Source organism: Triplophysa rosa, linkage group LG18 (genome assembly GCF_024868665.1).
Source record: "Triplophysa rosa linkage group LG18, Trosa_1v2, whole genome shotgun sequence".
Classification (NCBI taxonomy): domain Eukaryota; kingdom Metazoa; phylum Chordata; class Actinopteri; order Cypriniformes; family Nemacheilidae; genus Triplophysa; species Triplophysa rosa.
Window position 1 is genome coordinate 13,837,838 of NC_079907.1, and position 11,768 is coordinate 13,849,605.

Here is an 11,768-nt window from a genome sequence, read left to right on the forward strand (position 1 = left end):
CACAGAAACCTTGAAAAAATGAGATACGATCCCGCCAAATCTTGTTCAAAATTTCAAATCGCAGAGATGCCGATTCGCACTGGACTAATATTATCACAGGACCTCGGTGTTCGTCAAAATATGGTAGGTAATTTGTGGGGGAATTTTTACTTGACAAATTACAGACATGGCCGTTTCGCACGGGATTAAGATCACAGACAATCTCTGCGATTATTACAAATGACCAGAGGTCCCCAGATAATACTAATCCTGTGCGAATAGGGTTTAAGACTATGTTGTAGTGTGCGTGTTTTTGAGGGCTTGTGTGTCATGTCTGGGGGAAAAGTTTGTTTTTTCAGTAAGTTTGAATGGTTTTGAGTGGAGCGCTTCATTTTGACCTGAAAATAGGATGTTGAGGGAATTGGGTGAGAAGTTATGATTTGTGTTTAGTTTCGAGAAAAGGAGGCATAATTTCAGGAAATGTGTTTAAGCAATCAGGAAAAACTGAGTTACAACGACTAAACCCTCAGGTCAGTAACAATCTAACTACTGGAATGAATCAGTAAACAATGTGATGAGCAGTATGAAAAATAAGTCAAGATAAAATGCTATAGAAGAATTGAAACAAGTCACAGAGAGGGCCTTCACACAGTCTTGTTGAGGACTGGTAGATTACCAGGCATGTCATCCTCAAAGCAGCAGTCATCAGAGCCGTGTGCTTCACTCTTGGAAATAGTACAGCACAGATATANAAAGAGCTTAACACGGATGCGCTGTCTGACAGAGATTCACCGACGCAGCCTTCAGCCCGTTACTGTACACACCACACTGGACCTCGCGTTGCGTTTAGTTTAGAAACTGTCTATCTTGATTGAACATGTCAAAGCAACGGTTTCAAATCGCGCTTAAGTGGTTTAAAAGCCTGTACACGAATAAGAGCGTGATTACATAATGTAACGCTAGACAAAGGATGTCAAAACAAACGGATGCTGCGTTAATTATTTTTCACGCGTTAATTTGAAATAATCGCATACGTTAATGCGTTACCATTGACAGCCCTGTCGTTGTAGGTGTAGTAGTATGTAAACAGAAGAATGTTCCTTACCGCATGCTGCCATGCATGTCATCCATCTCCATATGGATGACATATGGATGACAAATGAATGCAAAGAGTTGTGAAAATGGGAGTACGGTGACGTCAGAGCTGCGTACCGAGACAACTCTTAAAGGGGCCACGTTCTTAAACGTGCTGCTGTGACTCCTGTCAGTAATGTTAATCAAAAAACAAAATAAAAGAAGAAATCAATGTGATTTTGTAGCTTTAACGAGAATTCTTCTGCATTTAATTTAAGAAACCTTCAAATCAAAATGTCATCTTTACATTTTGTAGCACTTTTGACATCTCATGGTTCTCATGCAAATAGTTTTCTGTAGTTCTGTGGTCTAATGGTTAGAGAGTCAGACTTGTGACCAGAAGGTTGCCGGTTCGATCCCCAGGGCCAGCGGGTAACGACTGGATCCCTACTTGCTCCCAGGGTGCTGCATTGATAGCTGCCCACTGCTCCGGGTGTACGTGTGTTCACTACTCTCTGGATGGGTTAAATGCAGAGTCACATTTCGGGTATGGGTCACCATACTTGACAAATAATTGAATTATATATATTATATATTCCTTCTTTTTTGTTTCCCTCTTCTGATCCTGTCATGTTTTTTTACAGTGAATATTTTTTTCTCTCTGCCAATATTATTGTTGTCTGGTATGTAGCGACATAACCCAGCACCCAAAATACCGTGAAAACACTCCAACGCAGCTTCCATTCTTTGCGAAAGATGACTGAAAGGCACACAGAAACCTTGAAAAAATGAGATACGATCCCGCCAAATCTTGTTCAAAATTTCAAATCGCAGAGATGCCGATTCGCACTGGACTAATATTATCACAGGACCTCGGTGTTCGTCAAAATATGGTAGGTAATTTGTGGGGGAATTTTTACTTGACAAATTACAGACATGGCCGTTTCGCACGGGATTAAGATCACAGACAATCTCTGCGATTATTACAAATGACCAGAGGTCCCCAGATAATACTAATCCTGTGCGAATAGGGTTTAAGACTATGTGTAGTGGCGGTGTTTTTCTGGAGGTTGTGTTGTTGGTCTGTCTGGGGGGAAAAGTTTGGTTGTTCAGTAAGGTTTGTAATGGTTTTGAGTGGATAGCTCACAGTTTCACTGTACTAGAATGGCCCCCACAGTCACCAGATCTCAACCCGATAGAACATCTTTGGGATGTGGTGGAACGGGAGCTTCGTGCCCTGGATGTGCATCCCACAAATCTCCATCAACTGCAAGATGCTATCCTATCAATATGGGCCAACATTTCTAAAGAATGCTTTCAGCACCTTGTTGAATCAATGCCACGTAGAATTAAGGCAGTTCTGAAGGCGAAAGGGGGTCAAACACCGTATTAGTATGGTGTTCCTAATAATCCTTTAGGTGAGTGTAATGTCTTGTTCAGACCAATGTACTTTGCAACATTTGTAATGTTTCTGTCCTTTCTTACTACAGCACGAATGAACTTTGAATTAATTTTTCCCTTTTATTTAAAACAGTTTTAAACTTGTCACAAGCACTTGTCCAATTCTCAAATACGCAATAGTGGAGGCATTTTGGTGTTTCCAGGCCTTCATACCGAAGTTTGATTCCGGCTAAGGAAGTGGCTGGCCATCATCTCACACCAATGAATGTACGCTGCAAAAAAATGACATTCTTACTAGGTGTCTTTGTCTTGAAGTACAAATATCTACACATTCTTAAATCAAAATACAATGACTTGACAAGAAAAGTGACCCAAGATATATGGTCTTGTTTTATGAAAAATATAAGAATTTGGAAATTTATGTAAAAACAAGCAAAAAAATCTGTCCGTTGTGTGAGAAAAATAAACTTGAATTAGGTTATTTAATTTATTTTTCTCACCCCATGTACAGATTTTTTGCTTGTTTTTACCAGAAACTTAATTTTTATATTCTTTTTCATAAATCAAGACTAAATATGTTAAGGCACTTTTCTAGTCAAGTAATTGTGTATTGATTGAAGTTTTGGATATTTTCACTAAAAACAAGACAAAATTCTTAGTAAGAATGTCATTTTTTGCAGTGTTCCCCTTTGCTTTCCCCCGTCTGTGCTGGCATCCTGGTGCACACAGCAACTGTACACCATGTTGAAATAGTAAGGTCTAAACAGTCTGGTTTAAAATTGTTGTTCGACCACTGTCGATATCAGTGCTACAGCCACTCTAGCGCTCTCCTGAATGCCTGCCAAAATGGCAGAGTTTAGATTGCATGATGTCAACCTCCGGAGCTCTATAAAATGGTTTGTGCATTAGTGCGCTGGTGTTTTGTGTTTTGCTGCGAGCCACTCCTGGCGAAGAAGTCCAGGGCCACTTTTTAGTCCCAGCCTACCACTGTTCTCACAACAGTTATTTTCGTTTTAGGTTGGTTAGTCTAGAGTTTCTCAGAGTTCTTATCCAGAACCTTCTACTAGATTTCTCCATGGCTCATCTCTTAATTTGTGGAAAATAGCTCTAGCTGCTCCTAGAATCCTCGGAGGACTGGACTGTAGGCCACTGTGTTGAAGAGCAGATGTGACAATGGGTTGAAGTATGGGCTTAAACTCTCCAAAGTGAGCATCAAAAAAGTTATGCGGGTGGATTTAACTGACACAAATGTTTCAGCTGAATAAGGTGGTCCATTTCGCAGCCTCAACACTCTTCCCTGAGCTTGGTGTTGATGAGGTTTTGCAGCAGCGCAGCGGCACAGCAACCAGACCTTTAATGGTTTTTAAGCAGGCTTTGCTGAAACATCCTACTGTAACAAATCTATTATTGGTGACCACATTAGCACTCGGCTCCTTTAAGAAGCACTGGAGCTCAGCAGGGTTGAGCCTTGTCAGTTCCTGGATGGGAGACCTCCTGAGAAAAACTAGGTTGCTGCTGGAAGAGGTGTTGAGGCCGCAGGGGGTGCTCACCCTGTGGTCTGTGTGGGTCCTAATGCCCCAGTATAGTGTAAACTATATTATACTATATTACTATAGACACTATATTATAAAAAAGCACTATCCTTCGGATGAGATGTTAAACCAAGGTCTTGACTTTGTGGTAAAACTCAGGAATAACCATCACACATATCGCATCACTCAGTGACATCGGACTCAAGTCTCACGCATTGAGCGTGAGACACACGCATTTCAACCCGTTCACACGCTCATACGCCACACCTTGTATTTCTCACGCAGAGAAATTTCCAGGATAACACCCACCAAGTTGCACCGCTATTAGAAGAATCAAGTGAGTTCCCCATAGAGTTCAGAAGGCCCTGCCATGCACTGTAACTAATCAAATAAAAAAATAGCTACCGAACAGCCAATCAGAAAATAGCATTGCTGTATCTGGGTAAGATTTAGATATTCCCGCAATAACAACGTTTACATTCTGATTCCAACGACACATTGTGTGATTCACAGGCTCGCTCAACACGACATTAATTCAGATGGATCATTATCACTATAAAGTGCCTTTTGGTGTCCTCATCAGAAACACTGAGCCATCGTGAACAATGTAAAATAATGACATTTTGAGGTTTTATTATAAATGTCCTAATATTTACACACATACAACTGCAATAAGAAGATTCTTAAAATGTGTTTTATCCTTTTATACCATTTTCTTTGATTCGATGTATGTGATTTTGGCATGTCCCTCACACTGCTAAGCTAACTTCAGTGAGTGAAAAAAGTGGAAACATTGCACAAAATTAAAATATTTTTTGTATTTAATTTAATAATAATATTAAGCTTTTTGCATGCGTCCCTGTAATTGCTATCTACCCTGTCATTTTGGGGTAAACGCCCCTTTAAGAAATGGTCTGATGTCCTCAGTGACAGCCCCTCCCCCATTCTGCCTTTCCTCAGTGGAGAGGTTTAAAACGTCTGCAGCACACACAGTAAGTATCTGCACTCATTTTTCCTAGTTTTCAACATCATGTGTTTGTAGTTAAATGTTGTCAAGCTTCACATGTCCACATTGTCATAGTGACATTTTAATTAACGTAATTGAAAATATATATCTTAAACAGTATACCGTCAGCTTTAACAGTGAATCCCTTTGCTAGCTGCAACTACACCATGTGTTCATCCCTGCTCATTTCAGCAGCTATTCTGACACTTGTTTAGTATTAGTTCTGATTCAGAAGGAAAGAAAAGGAAAGAAAAAACAATTATACACATTTCACATTGTCAAAACCTTTGGCCTAGGCTATTTCATTATATTTTATCCAGACAATGTATAGTATTAAATATTACATTTGTCTATTTCAAAGATGTCAGGGAAGAGGCAAATGAGCATTCTTTCATGCTTCGCTCTAAAGGATCAGCTCCCTAAAAGGGTGGCCAGGTCAGAGAAGGAGACTGTGGAGAAGACAGTAGATGAGGCAGTGGAGGAGACAGCTAGGGTGTCAGTAGAGGATGAGTCCATGGAAGAGACTGTGGAGGACACCATAGAGGAGACAGTGGAGAACCCACTGGAAACAGGGAAAAAGAGAGGATTAAGTAGAGCAGCCACCTATAGGTGTTTCTTTAAGAAGGAGTGGTCAACCCGATGGCCATACATCACAATGGGAACCACCAGCTCCTTCTACTGGTGCTCAGTCTGTAGACAAGAGAACTCCTGTGCCCATCAAGGCGTGAGGGACATAAGCAGGCATGTTGGCAGCCAGTTTGGGAGGCGTTCTAAAATAGCTGCATTAGTGTTAGTGCTCCCTCATTCAAATGCAGATGCTGAGAGGGTTTTCTCCATGGTTGGACTAAATAAAACCAAAACCAGGAACAGCTTGGCACTGGATGGAACTCTGTCATCCATCATGACAGTGAAAATGGCTGGCCTGGAACCACAGTGTTTCAAGTGGGAGCCACCAACCCCTGTGCTGAAGGCCTCAAAACATGCTACCAACACCTACAATAAACAACACTAACCATTATCTCGCTCTCTCTCTCTCTCTCTCTCACACACACACACACACACGCGCACACGCACGCATGCACGCACGCACACGCACCTGCACTAAGAAATGATGAATTAAATAAATATTTTTTTATTTGTACAAATTTATGTGTCACGTTTTTCAGATCAGACTCCCGTCCCCACCCAAACCCCCACCGCCAAAATCTCACTCTGAACTCAGTTCAAAACTTGAGCCCTGCTATATCCAAGATATGAAATATCCGAGATGACCTAATCCCGCAAATCATGATCTGGATAATATGGTTCTTCGAACGCACCTGTTGTGTACGATTAGTATATCTGGATTAAATTGTCTGGGATCATTGCACGCTCACGCACTGTTTGGAAAGGCAGCATATATATCGATAGAACTAGTGATCAGCAGTGTTGCGATTGAACGTGTTTTATTTATCACACAGAAGAAGACGAAAGAACAGGGGACAGAACTGCAGTGACACCTATTGGAGAAATTACGATATTACAACACTCCCACTAAATTTTTTTCAATAGCATTATGACTTTTCAGTAAATTATATTACTAAACAAAAAAAACTCATTTCTTTTGTTTAAAGAATGTCATGATACCATAAATCATATTAACATAACTAGTAAGACTCTTTTCTTAGTCCTTTTCTCATGTTAACCAATTTAACAAAAAAAAAAAAAACAGTATTGGTAATCTGGTGTTACCTTAACCAGAATTAAATCAAACAGAGCCCAATCTCACTCCTAAAATGCTCAAACTTCTGTCTCATTAATGGTTTGGTCAAAATATCTGCCTTCATGTTTTCTGTAGGACAATATTGTAAGTGAATTATCCCGTTCTGCACACATTCACGAATGTAATGATAGCGAATGTCTATGTGCTTTGTTCTTGAGTGATCCACTGGATTCTTTGCAATTGCAATGGCTCCTTGGTTGTCCTCCAGAATCACCATAGGAGTAGTATCCATTCCAAGATCACTCAGTAGTCTTCTAAGCCAGACACATTCTTGAGCCGCTTGACTTAATGCAATGTACTCAGCTTCTGCCGTTGAAAGAGCAACAGTTGACTGTTTCTTGCTGAGCCAGCTCACTGCTCCTCCACTCAGTATGAACACATTACCGGTTGTCGAGTGACGATCGTCCTGATCTCCAGCCCAGTCAGCGTCTGAGAAACCGACTAAAGTTCCAGACTCTGATCGCTCATACTTGAGAGCAAGATTAAGTGTACCCTTCAAGTACCGTAGAATTCTCTTCACTGTCGTCAGATGTGCAGAACTTGGATTTGCATTGAATTTGGACACTGCACTCACTGCTTGTGCTATATCAGGTCGTGTGCCCAGTGCAGCATACAGTAGGCTACCTACCATAGACTGGTAAGTATTTGGATCCACAGGCTTGCTAACACCATCGTTCTTTCTTAGCTTTTCATTTACATCAGCTGGAGTTGCAGTGGGTTTGGCGTCATACATGCCATATTTTTGAAGAAGTGCTTCAATATACTGCTTCTGGTGAAGAAACACAAGGTTTCTTTCTCTGTCTTGGATGACAGAGATTCCCAGGATATAGGACAGTTCTCCCATGTCCTTCATCTTGTAGCGCTTCTTAAGAGCAAGTTTTAGCTGTGTCATGCTTTCCATTGACTCTGTAATCAGAATCAGATCATCAACATATACAGCCAATATCTCCAGCTCCTGTCGAGATTTTATGAACACACACGGATCTGATGCACTCTGTTGGAAACCAATGTTCATCATGAACTCTGTGAATGTTTTGCTCCAGCAGCGAGGGACTGCTTCAGCCCATATAGTGACTTCTTCAATTTACACACCAGGTGTTCCTCCCCTGGTCTGATGTATGCCTCTGGTTGCTCCATATAGATTTCTTCATCCAGGTTACCATTTAGAAATGCGGTTACCACATCCATCTGGTGCATATACAGATTATTCTGGACAGCGAAGGACAACAGCGTGCGAATTGAGTTGAATCTTACCACTGGTGAGAAAGTTTCATCGTAGTCAGCACCGTATTTCTGCGAGTATCCCTTAGCGACGAGTCTGCACTTGTATCTCTCCACTCGTCCGTCACTCTGATGCTTGACTTTGAACAACCATCTTGATCCTATGGCCTTCCGATCCCTTGGTAGTTCCACTAAATCCCACGTTTTGTTTTCCAGCAGCGATTCATATTCCATATCAGCAGCCTCCTGCCATTCCTTTGCTTTAGGACTCATCATTGCCTCTTTTAGTGTGCTTGGTTCTGAAACACAACAAACATTAGCATAATGATCAACAGCCACCAGATCGGCAAACTCATCGTATCCATATCTCTTGGGTGGTTTTCTGACTCTTCCCGGTGTTTTTTCAGTTTCATCAACAGTAGTTTCAACTGGGATTCTCTCGTCAGTTCTCATGACAACTTCATTCTCTGAATGAGGAATATCCACTTCTTTTTTCACTTCAAAGTCAGATTCATTGAAGATAACATCCCGGCGAATTAGAATCTTTCGTTTTTCCTCGTCGAACAAGCGGTAGCCTTTGGCATTGTTAGCATATCCCACGAAACGGTGCTTCACAGCCTTCTTGTCCAATTTTCGTCTTTCTGTGTCTGGAACATGTGCATAAGCTACGCAACCAAACACTTTAATGTGACTTACACTTGGCTGTTTGTCGTACCACCTCTGGTAGGGCGTTACATGCTTAAGGGTGGATGTGGGTAACCTATTCTGTATGTAAGCTGCGTTTGCGACAGCCTCTGCCCAGTATGTCTTTGGCAGTTTAGCATGAGAGAGCATGGTTCTCGCTGCCTCAATTAAAGTCCTATTTTTCCTTTCTGCAACACCATTTTGCTGAGGTGCGTGAGGTACAGTTGTTTCATGATGGATACCTTGAGATTTCAAGTATTCTCGAAATTCTTTTGATGTGTATTCCCCACCATTGTCCGTTCTTAGTCTTGTTATTTTCCGTCCGCACTCATTGGAGAATGTTCTCTCAAATTCCTTGAATTTTTCAAACACTTCACTTTTTTGTTTCATAAAGTATACCTTGCAACATCTAGAATAGTCATCAATAAACGTCACAAAGTACTTTGATCCACCAATAGATTCAGTCTGCATGGGACCACAGACGTCACTATGAACCAACTCCAATTTGCTTTTGGAACGTATTTTTCCCACTGGCTTGTAGGGCTTTCTTGACAGCTTGCCTTCAACACATGCTTCACAGAAATGATCTTCTTTTTCTGCAGGAAAGTTCATTCCCCTCACCAGATTCTTAAGTTCCCTCAGCTTGGTGGTGTGTCCCAGTCGCTGGTGCCACATGCTGGCTGACTCTACCTCACTTGATGCACAGTGACTGACAAGTGAATTCCCTTCAACATCCAGCTGAAACAACCCATCAGATCTTTGTGTTCCCATTCCTCTGAGTTCTCCTTCTTCACTACGGATGTAGCAGCGAGACTTCTTGAATTTCACTGCATTTCCTCTTTTAACAGCAGCTCCCACTGAGAAGAGATTTCCTGATAACTTGGGAACATATAGCACATCAAACATTGTGACAATTTTGACATCACTGACTTCGAAGGTCATTATTAGTTTAACGTTACCAAATCCTAGAGCTTCAACAACTCTCCCGTCTCCAAGTTTCACAGATTGTGCTTGTGAGAACTGCTGGTAATCTTGGAGAATTTCTTCATTTGATGTCATGTGCTTTGAGGCACCAGAGTCAATTATCCACTCGACTTGTCGCATCATTTGATCCTGGTTTGCCTCTTTAGCAACAAAAGCACTCGCCGAAGAATTATCTGAATGGTCACATGTTACATTTTTTGCTTTGTGGATTTTATTTCTTTTTTTTCTGCTTGGACAGTCACGTTTGATATGTCCTTCTTTCCCACACTTGTAACATCTCCACGAGCTGGATCTGTCTGCTTTCACTGTCTTGGAATTGCCTTGCATATCACAGCGAACTTGTGTTGACATTGCTGATGCCCCACCGGTCTCGACAGCACTATTGTTACCATCAGCAGTCACTCGTTTTTGTTCTTCATTTATTAATGCTTGCTGAACAAACTGCAGCGTTAAATTGTCCAGCTTTGTTTCCAGAGCAGTGACAATTGTAGCATAATTTGATGGCAAACTACCTAGCAGCGTTACAATTTGATCCTCCTCTTCAATCACAGCACCTATCGCTTGTAACTGGTCAGTTAATTCCTTCATATGCTTCAAATGTTCAGTTATGCTTTCTCCTTCCTTCATTTCACATCTGAAATATCTTTTCTTCAGAAACAACTTATTTGCAAGAGTGTCTCTCTCAAACTGTGCTTTTAATGTGTCCCATGCTTCTTTAGGGGTCTTACAGCTTGTTATCAGATACAACTGGGGTGTACTTACATTTAGCACCAACACAGAGAATGCTCTCTCCGTTTTTCAAATTCCGCTCTTGCCTGTGCATTTGCTCCCTCTGCCACGGTCTCAGTCTCCATTGCCATGCCCCATAATCCTTTAGCTTTCATCAAATGTTCCATTTGAAATTTCCATGTTGCCCAGTTCTCTTGTCCGCTCAGCTTCTCAATAAACAGTCTATCCTCCATTGTGAATTCCACAACACTGTCTATTGTACACAAAATCCTGTGTAAAAGCACCCTTTCTTAGCGTTGAACTGGGTCCATAACCTGTTGCGATTGAACGTGTTTTATTTATCACACAGAAGAAGAAGAAAGAACAGGGGACAGAACTGCAGTGGAGAAATTACGATATTACAACAAGCAGCACTGCTATTGGCTGGTTGTTACGTCAAAATACATAGTTACGGCCATAGTTTTTTAGGGCTGCTTGAAGATTATGAAATTTTAAAACCTTATTGAAATGCCAGGAACACTTCAAACGATGCACAGAAAACTTTCAGAGATATTTATAACATTTTAAAGCAGTTGTAAACGGAAGTTAGTTCTTAGTGGTTAATTGCGATGAGATAGTGTTTTCCCCACAAAATAAAGTGTTTTATATCCATTAGTGTTCACTGCATGGGATACTGAGGAAAGTGTCTGAAGACTGTCCATTTCAATAACATTTCTTAAATTGGATAAACTCCGTAGCAGTTGCAGGAGTCCATATCATCTGAAAGGCTTTTACATCTGCTGAGTCTGCACAGAAACGTTGTACAGAGATGAGGAAAATAGGATTTTGTTGTGCTATTTTATTACTTTTAATGTTTTGGGAACATTAAACTCTGACATTGATACCTGCCTATTATCTATGGAGATTAAAAATAAAATGCATGTGGGCCTAAGCATGTTTGTGTTGTTTTTTATTTAAGAATAATAAAGAAATGGTATTCCAAAAGTCTCATGAAGCTCAGTCTAAGTGTAGTGGTTTAGAGATCATCATCAGGCTGCTGCTTCTTCATCACAGGTCTCCTCTCTTGTCTGATGTGTGTAGTGTAGCACATGCAACAGTACAGGCCCTGTCAGTGTTAATCCCTTAGACTTTTTATACACTGAAATCCTTCATTCCTATCAGTTGGTCACAGAGATGTATAGTAACCTTTACGACCCTGACTCTTGGGAGGCAACATTAAGGAGAAAACTATAATGAATAAGCAAAATGGTATTTATTTAGTTACAGAAGTATACAGTATATTTAAGGGAAAACCATTGCTGCTACAGTGCTGGCTTCCAGATGAGGGTCTGGATGAGAGAGATCTGCCTGGTGTTTTATAATGGGTGCAGCCAGGTGGTACCAATCAGCCGGCTAA